Here is a 15661-nt window from a genome sequence, read left to right on the forward strand (position 1 = left end):
TATTTATAGTTTTGACAACTTTTACATTACTACATTTCTAAGGAAAATAATGTACTTTTTACTCCATACATTTTCCCTGACAAAAGATTTAACTGCCTTTGAACGGGGTATGGTAGTAGGTGCCAGACGCAACAGGTTAAGTGTGTCAAGAACTGTAACACTGCTGGTTTTTTCATGCTCAACCGTTTCCCATGTGTTTCAAGAATGGTCCACCACCCAAAGGACGTCCAGCCAATTTGACACAACATGGGCCAGCATCCTTGTGGAACGCTTAGGGCAGCTTTTAGAGTCCATGCCCAGACGAATTGAGGCTGTTCTGAGGGGGGAAAAGGGTGTGAAGCTCAATATTAGGAAGACGTTCCTACTGTTTTGTGCACTCAGTGTATGTAGTCCTACATGTTTTTAAATAGTACAGTATCACAAACCACAGTACAAAACCATATAAAGTGTGGGCCTGTAGTATCTGTAAATCAACTAAACGTTGTTTTTTATTTCCATATGCAGATAGTAAAGCATCATTGTTCATGTAATAATCTAATATTAGCATTATACCTCTAGGAAGAGGAAATGGTCATAAAAATCAAATAGATGAAAACACGGACACCAAAATGTTTTTGAACTACAACTTATTTTATTTAAAAATGTCAAATTCAGTGCAAAGTAATGTAGTGCATTGGTGTCTAGATCCCTGTTGGGTGGTAAAGTGTCACAAGAATCCTGTGGGGAGAGAAAACAAGAGAATACATTAAATTAATGGGTGTTAACTAATCAGGGTTCAACAAAGCACTTCAACTCCTCCTTTCCTTCAAAAGAGAGAGAGAAGGAGAAAGGTGTATGGTCCCTGCAGTAGGACTACATGCTGGCCATGAGGTTCTCCAAGTGGTACTCCAGGAGGCTGGAGAGCTCAGTGACCAGAGACTCTGGGTTAAAGTACCAGGCCAGCTGCTGGCCAAACATGTCATCTAGCAGAGCCATCAGCCCGCCCTGAAAAGAACACCACACAACACATAGAAAATGGCTCTGAGTTAGTAGCTTATCAAGAGGAGAGAGACAATTAGAAATACTCTCCCTAAAATGGCATTGGAACCTGGTTAACCATGAATAAGGAAGTACACAGGAAGTAACCTCTTGACTCTTACATTGAGCAGCAGCAGGTATCTGTCAGCCTCTGGCTCCATGTTGGCAGCAGTGGGCAGGAAGGAGTACAGGAGAGCGTACAGACGCTCCACGAACCCACCAGGGTGCTGAAGGAAACAAAGGAGGAGAAAAGATGAGAGAAGAGAAGAGGAATTTAAGTGAAACTGCTAATAGAGATATCAAAACATGTACCAGTGAGATGCTACTTACCACCATCAGGGACTTCTGAGCTGTCATCATCCCAAACAGCACCAGCTCAAAGAGGACATCTATCATGTTCACATGATGGATCTAGGACAAGAAAACACGTTTGGAGAAAATAGGAATGATTTCATATAGATCAGCTACTGTGATGTATAAAAGACATGCATGTGGAAGAAGACTTGAAAGAGTTAATGAACTCACCTTTGCCTCAGCCAGCTCCCTCTCAATATCATTCCGCTTGGTGGGCTCACTCAGGTAGTCCACAAAGTCATTATAGGTACGGATGAACTTGGCCTCGTCCTATGACAAAGAAAAGAGCATCTTAGTGAACAGAACACATTTCCCCTCAGGGACGCTCTCTTTCCCTTGAAAGATAATGAGTTGGTGAGTTACCATGTGGCTTGCCTGAACCAGTGCGCCCAGGAGGAACTTTCCCCCCACAAACAGATGGTTCCTGCTCAGGGTGGAACCAAGCAGGGTCTAGGGAAGAGGGAAGAGTTAGGGTGAGGCGTCTTCCTCTAGGAGACAGAACAAGAAGTCACAGAGAGAAAAAGAAAAGTGGGTCCACTCACAGTGAAGGCCTGGCGCAGGGAGACGAGCCTCAGGGCGATGTCCTCCACTCTCTTGGTGGTAAGGTAGAGGCTGTGAAAGGGAGGGAATGGAGCATGTCAACCATTAGAGTCAATGGGGGATAACAGCATTATGACCACTATCCTTCAGCATCTGACAAGCCCAGACTACACAGACATTTAGAGGAACTCACTTTAGCAGAGGAACCTCCCTCTCCTCAGGCAGCAGGTCCTCCTCCCAGCCCTCTGACAACAAAACAAGCATTCAAAATCAGTGACCAATGCAATGACATAACAAACAATCGGTCAATGGAAGGATCTTAATGCTCCTAGTCAATAGTATGTGTGTGTAACGTCTGACCTCATAGCATTTGTGGCCCTCAGGCTCTGGGTCAGTGAACTGCTGAGTGGTGGGAGTAGAGAAGGAGGCAGCCTCCGACCACGCTGAAGAGGAGAGAAGCCCGTCCAGCCCCATGTGGAGAGTGGCGTACACCACTGAGACATCAGTCTGCTGTTCAAAACACACACACAACACACCTGTTTACCACACACACGTTATTAGAAAACACACCAAATCTAATGCAAAAATGCCAAGTAATGTCTAGTCTATATACATAGGAAATCGTTTATTTACCTGGTAGCAGCCAAGCGTCACGCCCACAGACGTCTCGTGGCGGAAGTGAGGCGCATAGTGGGTCACCCTGCCAGCCAAACGCTGACAGAGAGAGAATACATGTTAAGGCCAAATGGAATAAGTGAAGAAAAGCCTAATCTAATACTATTTCAGTAGTATTTACGTCTTACCTGGATCCAAGTGATGGACTGCACTTTGGTGGCACAGTAGGGGATGCCCTCTGGACTAAGTCTGGCTGTCTCCTTGGAGATGGCCCACACCAGTTGAGTCTCCAGGCCTCTCATCCTACTCACGTGGTGCATCCTCACCACCACCTGCTGTTGAGATAAACAACAAGACAACATCAACAAAACCACTTCAGCAATTGCTGTGACACATTTCCATCAAGATCAAATGACTGACCATGTAGATTAGGATTAGGTAGTTACAAAGACACATACCTGGGATCCCCCACACAAGTATGTGATGATGGGGCTGATGAACTGGAAAGTTCTCCAAGCTTTAACCAGGGGGCTGAACCTAATCGGAATCAACTGCCAATTGCCAGTGGCTTCCTAAAGCAGAAAGCAGACAAGAGATTTTTTTCATGTCAAAGAGACACAACTTGAATATCTGGGATATTTTTCAAACATAAAACCCCAAACTTTCAGAAAATTGTACCTCAATGATAGTCTGCACATCTGGCACATCCTCAAGGATGATAGCAGCATTCTGGACATCAAGGAGGACTGGCAGCTGTGGAACATCTGGTACATCATCCAATGGCACATCCAACTGGACCTCATCCAGGACAGTTGTTTCTAAAATAAGGAACATTGGAATATAAAATAAACCATTTTTAGGACATAAAACGTAGCAAGATTGCTAATACTAGCTAGCTAGGTAGCAAAAGTCGATCGCTTAGCAACAGTTACTAAAGTTAATGTTAGCTAGCAATCTAGCAAGCTACAACATCTCTAGCGCAAGCATTTTTGCCAAGTCTGAATTATAGAAATACACAACATTTCGCAAATTATAATGACATTGTTAAATGTAGTAAAATAAGAGTTTTAAACTCCACATACCCTCTTCGAAGTCGCTGTCGATGATCACGAACCCTGCAAAACAGAAAAAGACAAGAAAAACAAGCCACAAATGAGTTTGAACAACCTGTTGACGCAGTAGGCCGCCGACGTCCACACACTCTCTCCGCCAGTCTTGAAAAGCACCCAGGCATTTTCCAGTCGATAGTTCTATCTCAGGTCTCAGAAATCAATCAAGTTTGTTGTCAGCCGAAAACTGAAGTTGTTATTTTCACACAGAAAACGTTCCATAGAACGTCGGTTAGATGTCTCTTGGCAACACACGTTCAAAAATGATTGTTTACAAAATTGACAACTGTGTTGCCATAGAAATTAGTTTGGAATTCTATGATTCCCCTTAGAATCCATTAAAATTGCTTGTCATCATTCTAGTGACGTCGACGTGCTCCTTCGTAGCTCAGTTGATATTTTTTATTTTACCTTTATTTAACCAGGTAGGCAAGTTGAGAACAAGTTCTCATTTACAACTGCGACCTGGCCAAGATAAAGCAAAGCAGTTCGACACATACAACAACACAGAGTTACACATGGAGTAAACAGTCAATTACAGTCAATAATACAGTAGGAAAACAAGTCTATATACAATGTGAGCAAATTAGGTGAGATAAGGGAGGTAGGGCAATAAATAGGCCATGGTGGCGAAGTTAATACAATATAGCAATTAAAAACACTGGAATGGTAGATTTGCAGTAGATGAATGTGCAAAGTAGAAATACTGGGGTGCAAAGGAGCAAGATGAATAAATACAGTAGGGGATGCGGTAGTTGTTTGGGCTATTTTTAGATGAGCTATGTACAGGTGTAGTGATCTGTGAGCTGCTCTGACAGCTGGTGCTTAAAGCTAGTGAGGGAGATAAGTGTCTCCAGTTTCAAAGATTTTTGTAGTTTGTTCCAGTCATTGGCAGCAGAGAACTGGAAGGAGAGGCGGCCAAAGGAGTAATTGGCTTTGGGGGTGACCAGTGAGATAAACCTGCTGGAGCACGTGCTACGAGTGAGTGCTGCTATGGTGACCAGCGAGCTGAGATAAGGCGGGACTTTACCTAGCAGGGTCTTGTAGATGACCTGGAGCCAGTGGGTTTGTCTATGAGTATGAAGCGAGGGCCAGCCAACGAGAGCGTACAGGTTGCAGTGGTGGATAGTATATGGGGCTTTGGTGACAAAGCGGATGGCACTGTGATAGACTGCATCCAATTTGTTGAGTAGGGTGTTGGAGGCTATTTTGTAAATGACATCACCGAAGTCGAGGATCGGTAAGATGGTCAGTTTTACGAGGGTATGTTTGGCAGCATGAGTGAAGGATGCTTTGTTGCGAAATAGGAAGCCAATTCTAGATTTAACTATGGATTGGAGATGTTTGATGTGAGTCTGGAAAGAGAGTTTACAGTCTAACCAGACACCTAGGTATTTGTATTTGTCCACATATTCTAAGTCAGAATCGTCCAGAGTAGTGATGCTGGACGGGCGGGCAGGTGCAGGCAGCGATCGGTTGAAGAGCATGCATTTAGTTTTACTTGTATTTAAGAGCATTTGGAGGCCACGGGAGGAGAGTTGTATGGCATTGAAGCTCGTCTGGAGGGTAGTTAACACAGTGTCCACGAAGGGCCAGAAGTATACAGAATGGTGTCATCTGCGTAGAGGTGGATCAGAGACTCACCAGCAGCAAGAGCGACATCATTGATGTATACAGAGAGAGAGTCGGCCCAAGAATTGAACCCTGTGGCACCCCCATAGAGACTGCCAGAGGCCCGGATTACAGGAAGCCGATTTTACACACTGAACTCTATCGGAGAAGTAGTTGGTGAACCAGGCGAGGCAATCATTTGAGAAACCAAGACTGTTGAGTCTGTCGATAAGGATGTGGTGATTGACATAGTCGAAAGCCTTGGCCAGGTCAATGAATACGGCTGCACAGTATTGTTTCTTATCGATGGTGGTTAAGATATCATTTAGGACCTTGAGCGTGGCTGAGGTGCACCCATGACCATGATAGAGCATGACGGTTGCAACGCCAGGGTAGTGGGTTCGATTCCGGTCACCACCCATACTTAAACGACAGCAGGTTTTATTGTAAGTTAGCTTGTTCTCTACAATATTATAACATTCATGTACTTGTACTTGACAGTGTTGATGAAATAATAACGATAATTTACTGTGACCATTATTAGTTTAAACTGCACCTTACTTGGTTGTATGTGTTCCATATTTGGTGTTGTGAGGTTAAATTCTCAGAGTAACTCGTCGGTAACTTTTCAACCATATATGGTAGAGACATTGGGTTTAGACTATTGTTTTCTGACATAATGTTCTATTGATTGAGCATATTTGTAAACCTTGAATGAATTAATAATTGTATGTTTTGGGCTATTTTGCTATATTTCTCGTTGGTATAATATAAAATACAAATACCAAATATTGTGTTTTATAAAGTCACTAAATAGGTTGGAAGAATGAGAGGGGATTTTTTTTATTGTGTTGTTTAACTCCTGAAAGTATAGTCTTTGCCACAGTGGGCTATAAAGACTTTTGGAGGACATATTGACCAAATTCAGACAAGGGGGGCCACAGCCCACGGGAAAAAAGCACTGAAGGCTTTACACTACCGGTCAAAAGTTTTAGAACACCTACTCATTCAAGGGTTTTTCTTTATTTTTACTATTTTCTACATTGAAGAAAAATAGTGAAGACATCAAAACGATGAAATAACACATATGGAATCATGTAGTAACAAAAAAAGTGTTAAACAAATCCAAATATATTTTAGATTCTTCAAAGTAGCCATCCTTTGCCTTGATGACTGCTTTGCACACTCTTGGCATTCTCTCAACCAGCTTCATGAGAAAGTCACCTGGAATGCATTTCAATTAACAGGTGTGCCTTCTTAAAAGTGAAATTTCTATCCTTTTAAATGCATTTGACACAATCAATTGTGTTGTGAGGTGGTGGTGGGGGGGGGGGGGGTGGTATACAGAAGATAGCTCTATTTGGTAGACTGTTTGAATCAGGCATTTATAGTTGAATTGCTGCCAATAAACCACTATTAAAGGACACCAATAACAAGAAGAGACTTACTTGGGCCATGAAACACAATCAATTTGTCCTTTGGTCTGGAGCCCAAATTTCAGATTATTGGTTCCAACTGCCATGTCTTTGTGAGATGCGGTGTGGGTGAACAGATGATCACTGCATGTGTATTTCCTACCATAAAGTATGGAGGACGAAGTGTTATGGTGTGGGGGTGCTTTGCTGTTGACACTGTCTGTGATTTATTTAGAATTCACACTTAACCAGCACTTAACAGCATTCTGCAGCTATACGTCATCCCATCTGGTTTGGGCTTAGTGGGACTATCATTTGTTTTAATAAATTTTAAAAACATAAAAACAATTGTTTGTTACTTTTACACCTTTTTCGTGGTATCCAATTGGTAGTTTCAGTCTTGTTTCATCGCTGCAACTCCCGTATGGACTCAGGAGAGGCGAAGGTCGAGAGGCGTGCGTCCTCCAAAACACAACCCAGCCAAGCCACACTGCTTCTTGACACAATGCCTGCTTAACCCGGGAAGCCAGCCGCACCAATGTGTCGGAGGAAACACCATACACCTGGCAACCCTGTCAGCGTGCATTGTGCCCGGCTCGCCACAGGAGTCGCTAGAATGTCCCTGCGGACCAAACCTTCCCCTAACCCGGACGACGCTGGGCCAATTGTGTGCCGCCCCATGGGTCTCCCGGTCACGGCCGGCTGCGACAGAGCCTGGACTCTAACCAGGATCTCTAACTGCACAGCTTGCCTTAGACCACTGTACCACTCAGGAAAATGTATTTGTTTTTCAACAGGACAATGACCCAACACACCTCCAGGCTGTGTTAGGGCTATTTTACCAAGAAGAAGAGTGACGGTAGTGCTGCATCAGATGACCTGGCCTCCACAATCCCCCGACCTCATCCAAATTGAGATGTTTTGAGATGAGTAGGACTGCAGAGTAAAGGAAAAACAGCCAACAAGTGCTCAGCATGTGTGGGAACTCCTTCAAGACTGTTGGAAAAGCATTCCAGCAAAGCTGTCATCAAGGCAAAGGGTGGCTATTTGAAGAATCTCAAATATATGATATGTTTCACACTTTTTTGGTTACTACATGATTCCATTTGTGTTATTTCATAGTTTTGATGTCTTCACTATTATTCAACAATGTAGAAAATAGTAAAAATAAAGAAAAACCCTTGAATGAGTAGGTGTTCTAATAGCAATAAGGCACCTCTGTGGTTTGTGGTATATGGCCAATATACCACCCCTCCTTGGGCCTTATTGCCTAAATAACCCATATCTCTTTTATAACAGGATATTATCATTGACTATACGAAAGTGCATGTATGAATGAGTCTGATTTACCGTTTTCAGTGGCAGGTTCACCTTCTGAAGCCGGATGAGGTTCCCAAAGTGTGCTGCCCACCCACCAAGCTCAGTCCCGTCTCTGTACTCTTCTACAATGACAACAACAACGTGATCCTAAAGAAGCATCGCAACATGGTGGTCAAGACCTGTGGATGCCTGTGACACCAGTGGTAGCCCATCTATCTATTCTACATAATTTTAATCAACTTATCTACCATTGTTCCAAAAGATACAAACAGGGTAATATAACTTGCAACCAGCAGTTGATAGCAATAATCTGTCAATATGCTAATAAATAGTATATATATCGAATATATTGATTTTGAATGTTCATTTCTCTACCATAAGTTGCCTCCAACGTCATTTTAGAGAATTTGGCAGTACATCCAACTGACAATTTTCCTGTCCTGCTAGCCATTCAAAATGAATCGATTACTTTTGGGTGTCAGGGAAAATGCATGGAGTAAAAAGTACATTATTTTCCATAGAAATGTAGTAAAGTAAAAGTTGTCAAAACTATAAATAGTAAAGTACAGATATCCCCAAAAACTACTTAAGTAGTACTTTAAAGTATTTTTACTGAAGTACTTTACAACACTGTATGTGCTTCAATAGAGTCTGACGTTCAGGGGTGGTTGGACATAGAAGATGGGGTGCTGGTGAGCTTCTGCCCCCATTTTAGGTCGTCACACAAATATTCCCCCACCCATGTCCATTGAATCAAAGTAATTACACCTTGCTTTAAGGAAGCATAGCAAGAATGAAAGGAATCAATTTATCATTGAATGATTTATAAATCTCGCTTATTAAACCATCATTTCCAGGGGAACTATTGTCCTTAAGGCTTTTAATACAGTCTTTTATCTCAATTTCAGATAACTCATCACAAAAATCCCTGAAATCATTATCTATCTTCTTAGCAATGTTTGCTACATTGTCTAAGAAAAGATCCATATTGGAAGTTGGCTGGGCTGATGTATACAGATTCTGATAAAACTGGGCAACATGCTGAGAGATTTCTTTTGGATTTTTATTGGGAGTATTATTAATCATTCATTTACATATGGAAGTCTTTTCGTCTGCCCTTTTTTCTAAATTAAAGAAATATTTTGTATTTCTCTCTCCCTCTTCCATCCATTTTTGTCTTGATCTTACAAACGCTCCCCGGGCCTTTTCCTCGTAGATTCAGTCTAACTGCATTTGTAATGATGATAGCTCCAGTAATTCCTGATTAGTTAGTTCACTTTTTTTAGTATAATCCATTATTCCCTTTATGATGTCATTATCTTTCTCTCTTGGCACGAGCAATTTCTTTCCCCATTGAAATAGCCAAAAGCCTTATATCAAATTTCATTACCTCCCAGTAACTTCCAAACGTATTCATAACATAGGCACAATTCCAGTATTTATCATTAATTCCTGCTACTTCCTTCTTAAATACTTCATTCTCTAGTAAAGTCTTGTTCATTTTCCAGTAACCTTTGCTAACTTTTTTTGTTGACAAACCATGCATATTTATCTTTATTGAGATCCCTTTGTGGTCTGTTAAAATCGATGGTTCAATCGAGACTGTATCAACCTTGTCAGCCATATCTTCAGATATCAGCCAGAAATCAATTTCGGATTGTATAGATAAATCTTTGGTACTCCATGTAAACATAATCTTATCTGGGTTCTTATGTCTCCAAATATCTAGAACACCTAACCGTAGACATATATTCCTTATCTCACAAACATAATTGCTATCCTTAGGAGGCCATCTATCTAGATGATCATGTAATACTGTATTAAAATCTCCACCCCATATTACTTTTAGTATAATTTATATAACATAATTTTACTTATTTTCCTCTCAATGTCTCTAAATAAAATACAGTTACTTAAAAGTTTGGCACACACAAACAATGCTCATTTTTCAAGAAATATATATAAACTCAGTCCTGCACAACTCACTTGATAAGTCCAGCAGTCAACAAACTAGGCGTCAGCATGAATTTCCCTTCCATTAACCTGTTGAGGGCAGAGGGCGCTGTTTTCACTTTGGGGGAAAATCGTGCCCAATTTAAACGGCCTCGTACTCAATTCTTGCTCGTACAATATGCATATTATTATTACTATTGGATAGAAAACACTCTCTAGTTTCTAAAACTGTTTGAATTATATCTGTGAGTAAAACAGAACTCCTTTTGCAGCAAACTTCCTGACAGGAAGTGGAAAATCTGAAATCGATGCACTGTTCTAGGGCCTGCCTATTAATGTCCTTGATATTTATTAGTATAGATGCACTTCATACGTCTTCCACTAGATGTCGACAGGCAGTGAGAGAAGAATTGGAGTGTGTAACTTGATCTGGGGTCGAATAATAGCTCTCGGCATGACGTCTCACCAGTTTCCTGTTTTCTGGAAAGCGCGTGAAGGGACCTGGATTTGCCTTCTGATAAGCTGTCGTTATGGACGACTAATATCTCCGGCTTTGATTTTATTTGATACATGTGACAATATCATCGTAAAGTATGTTTTTTCAATATAGTTTTATTAGATTATTGAAATTTATTCGGGACGTTAGGCGTGTTGCGTTGTGTGCCTTTGTTCAGGAAGGAGAGCTTAGCGCCACTTTGCTAGCTTTCCGTGCTAATTGACTGGAGAAGAGGACATTCTAAATCCAAACAACAATTGTTCCCGACAAAGGACCCCTTGTAAAAGGACCCCTTGACCCCCATTTTATGATGCTATTTCATATATCTGTCGAACATGTTGTACTAGTCGTTTGTGCCCAGATTGTGGGTACTCTCTCGCTATACCTAAGCTGGATGTCGTAATGAAGTTATTTTTAGAATTCTAACACGGCGATTGCATTAAGAACTAGTGTATCTATCATTTCCTATACAACATGTATTTTCTAGTAACGTTTATGAATAGTTATTTGGTCAGAATAGTTGGAGTGTCATAAAAATATCCGCACATTCTGGGAAAAAGTTGCTACGTTAGCACAATGTATCACCACTGATTTCAGCTCTAAATATGCACATTTTCGAACAAAACATAAGTGTATGTATAACCGGATGTTATAGGACTGTCATCTGATGAAGGTTAGTGAAAATTAAAATCTTTTGCTGGTTTATTCCCTATCGCTAACGTGCCTATTGCTATCGCTAACGTGCCTTGATGAATGAATGTGGTAGTGTGGTAGGCTATTGTCGTAAGCTAATATAATGCTATATTGTGTTTTCGCTGTACAACACTTAAAAAATCTGAAATATTGGCTGGATTCACAAGATCTTTGTCTTTCATTTGCTGTACGCTGTGTATTTTTCATAAATGTTTTATGATGAGTATTTAGGTAATTCACGTTGGTCTCTGTAGTTATTCTAGTTGCTTTGGTGAGAGTTGTGATGATGGCTGCAATGGTAAACCATGATTTATACCTGAAATATGCACATTTTTCTAACAAAACATATGCTATACAATAAATATGTTATCAGACTGTCATCTGATGAAGTTGTTTCTTGGTTAGTGGCTATTTATATCTTTATTTGGTCGAAATTGTGATAGCTACCTATGCAGGAAAAAAATGGTGGAGAAAAAAAAGTTGTGTCTTTTGCTATCGTGGTTGGCTAATAGATTTACATACTGTGTCTTCCCTGTAAAACATTTTAAAACTCAGAAATGATGGCTGGATTCACAAGATGTGTATCTTTCATCTGGTGTCTTGGACTTGTGATTTAATGATATTTAGACGCTAGTATTTACTTGTGACGCTATGCTAGGCTATGCTAATCAGCTTTTTTACTGATGGGGGTGCTCCCGGATCCGGGATTGTGACCAAGTAGTTTTAATGTAAGGGCGTGAAAAAAAATTGGCTGAATATTATACAATGACTTATCAACAGCTCCAATAATTTGCCCCCCATAGGAAATCTCAACTGGCAATTGGAGAATATACTATATAGGCTAAAAACCTGGTTAAACTATCATTATGACATCATGGATGAATTCTAGAATATACTGTATAGCCTAGAAACCTGGTTAAACTATCATTATGACATCATGGATGAATTCTAGAATATACTATATATCCTAGAAACCTGGTTAAACTATCCTTATGACATCATGGATGAATTCTAGAATATACTATATAGCCTAGAAACCTGGTTAAACTATCATTATGACATCATGGATGGCCAGTCCTTGTATTCATAGTGTAGTGAATTCAGTGGGTAGCCCTGAGCTGAACTCAAACCTGGGTCCAGCGATTGATTTACATTGTTTCTAAACATTGGAGTAAAAAAAGCTTATTTGGGTTCTGATGGGGTACAACAGTTGAACTAAGCTCATGAAGCATGTGTTATATTCTTCAAGAATCAATGGCTATAAAAAAATAATTAAAAAGTCACAATATGGATGTAGCAATTGCAGATTTCCCCTTTAACACCACACATCAGTTCAACAACTGCAGAGTTTGAGCCTCTGTATTTAAGACAGTACTTACTAATCAGGGAACGGTTTCTCAAAACCATCTATTGGCTAACTTCACCGTTAGAACCATTGGATGCCTTAAGATGCGTTTGGGAAATCGGGCCCAGATATCCAGTTACCTCCTCTTCTGCCTCTTCCGATGTGAGCGTAATCTCCCCATCCGCCTCTTTCTCTTCCTCCTCTTCTTTTACTGTAACATCGTCCTCTTTCACTCTGAATGCCTCTTCCTCTTCTTTCACTGTGACGTCTTTCTCTTCTTCTTTCCCTGTAACAACCTCACCCTCTACTTGTTTTTGTATTGTAACATACTTATCTTCCTCCTCCTCTTTGACGAGAGCTTCTTTCTCCGTCCAGCAGACCTCTTCAGGATGAGAGTAGCTTAGTGAACTCATGGTCGGAGATGTTAGGAGATGCTAGGCTAATGCTAACTTAACCAGCCCGCTAGCTGAATAATAACAACAACACCGTAAATATGAAATGAAATAGGATAACTAACTAGACGACAGACGAGGGTTTAAAACACAGTGGCTAATATAGACTAAAGCGTCTAAAGATCTTTATTTGTTAGCATTTTGGCTAGCAAGCTACCGAGGTGGCTGACTAACTGTTGCTGCTGAAAGAAGCGTTCCGTCCACTAGATTATACGTCACACTAACAGCATTGCCTTAAAATCGCACACCGCCATCTGCTGACTGGAGTGGGTGACGCTCAGTCACATCTGACTGCGATGGAGATGTTCGACTTTAAGACAATGACGCTAGTGTGACGTAAAATATATATTATAATGTTCAGACAAAAAGTTAAAGGGTAGGAAGCATGAGTTTTTACTCACCAGTGTAATAACACAGTGTGGTTAAAGACTTAGTAGTAACTTAGTTGTGTTCACGATCTGGTTCCCTATACGCACAACCAGTTATGTTTTTGTGTAATCAGATATGTATTCATTTATTTCGGGATTCTGGGTAATCCACAGCCGATTTATGGAGAATTGCTGTGGGTGAGTTCAAAATTGAATAGTCCCGGGATAGAAATATATGAAGTTGACATTACATCATAAAATCCACCTTTTAAATCATACATTAGCAATTTATGTTTTAGTAAATACTGTTGTTGGTTTGGTGTCAAATAAGCCTCTCTTTATATGTTATTTGCCAAATCTCAATTTTCCATGTGGGTTTTATGCTAAAGTTCCCTCTTTCAAGTTGGTAGCAAACTGGAAAATGCATCTTCTTTAGGAGTGCTATATATATATATCCTGTCGACTGCTGATCATTCATCCACACTGTGTGTCCCAACATTTTAGGTCATTTGTGACAAATGTATAAAGTAAATGTTTTATAAACTCATGAACACCAACCAGTTTATTAGCCCGGTTTTGTTAGTTTAGGTGTATTATACTTCTTCACCACCAGAGGGGGACATTGAGTAATTTTCCAGGATCATTTGATATATTTTGATAGTAAAATGGTTGACAGTTTATTCTGATGTAGTGAATATGAGACACATGGAAACAATGTATTCATGTATTATAGTAAATTAGGAAATAGTAGGAATTGTTAAATCCACTATACGATCACAATAACTTTGATAGACATTTCAATAGTTTTTTTGTTAGTATATTATAGGGGAGATTAATGTAGAATTGCTGTGGGAGTGCTATTTATATCCCGTCACTACTGATCATTCATCCATACTGTGTGTGTCCCATCATTGCAGCTTTGGAAATAAATGAACTATCCATCCATTGCTCCTTCCTGTGTTGACTCACTGACTTGAGAGACCAGGAAGGTTACACTAGAACACACTACTATCTCCATTAACTACATCACACCTGCCCAGACCCACTAGAAAACACCACAATCTCCATCAACTACATCACACCTGCCCAGACCCACTAGAAAACACCACAATCTCCATCAACTACATCACACCTGCCCAGACCCACTAGAACACACCTCCATCTCCATTAACGACATCACACCTGCCCAGACCCACTAGAACACACCTCCATCTCCATGAACTACACCACACCTGCCCAGACCCACTAGAACACACCTCCATCTCCATTAACTACACCACACCTGCCCAAACCCACTAGAACACACCCCATCTCCATTAACTACATCACACCTTCCCAGACCCACTAGAACACACCTCCATCACACCTGCCCAAACCCACTAGAACACACCCCATCTCCATTAACTACATCACACCTTCCCAGACCCACTAGAACACACCTCCATCTCCAGCGCCTGCATCACTCTCCTCCACATAGCCTCAAATTACACCATTTGATTTCTCTCTATCCCCCAGACACTAGACACTAGTCTCCCACTCCATGCCGCTGAAAAACATCCCTACAGCATGATGCTGCCACCACTCTACCACAAAGGCCTGATTGGTGGAGTGCTGCATAGATGGTTGTCTTTCTGGAAGGTTTTCCCATCTCCACAGATGAACTCTAGAGTTCTGTCAGAGTGACCACTGGGTTCTTGGTCACCTCCCTAGCCCTAACCCCCCCCTCTTCTCTAGGAAGAGTCTTGGTGGTTCCAAACTTCTTCCATTTAAGAATGATGGAGGCTTTTCCAAATCATGTCCAATCAATTGAATTTACTACAAGTGGACTCCAATCAAGTTGCAGAAACATCTCAAGGATGATCAATGGAAACAGGATGAACCTGAGCTCAATTTCGAGTCTCATAGCAAAGGGTCTGAATACTTATGTAAATAATGTATCTGTTTTTTTTTTATATGTATATATATAAATTTGCAGACATTTCTGAAAAACGGTTTTCACATTTTGTAGATTAATGAGGATAATTGTATTTTTTTCAGTGGCTGCATTTACTGGCTACATTCACTAGCACCATTGTTCTTATGTAATATAACCTTATACAATGTCTTAAAGTGAGGGACTGTGCCATCCCCACGGCCTCCCAATGGATCAGTCCACTCAGACAGGAGCCTCCCATTGGATCAGGAGCCTCCCAATGGATCAGTCCATTCATACAGGAGCCAATCAGACAGGAGCCAATCAGACAGGAGCCAGTGTCTTGCGCACATCTATTTTATTTTATTTTATACATTTGAGAATCTAAGTCGACCAACAGACTTTCAACCAGACACACAACCAGTCCACTAAATGGGGTCAGTCCCAGTTCAGTCTACTAA

General features: G+C 40.8%; 1 long non-coding RNA gene across 1 annotated transcript; it reads right to left on the bottom strand.

Moving 5' to 3' along the window:
• Positions 1-3289: 3289 nt before the first annotated feature.
• LOC129839021 (uncharacterized) lies at positions 3290-13119 on the bottom strand. The gene is made up of 4 exons (XR_008756965.1): positions 12503-13119; positions 8012-8103; positions 3609-3641; positions 3290-3344 (listed from the first exon to the last, which is right to left on the bottom strand). It is a non-coding gene; the product is annotated as an uncharacterized LOC129839021 (long non-coding RNA).
• Between the last annotated feature and the right edge of the window lie 2542 nt (positions 13120-15661).

This window comes from Salvelinus fontinalis, chromosome 40, assembly GCF_029448725.1.
Source record: "Salvelinus fontinalis isolate EN_2023a chromosome 40, ASM2944872v1, whole genome shotgun sequence".
Lineage (NCBI taxonomy): Eukaryota > Metazoa > Chordata > Actinopteri > Salmoniformes > Salmonidae > Salvelinus > Salvelinus fontinalis.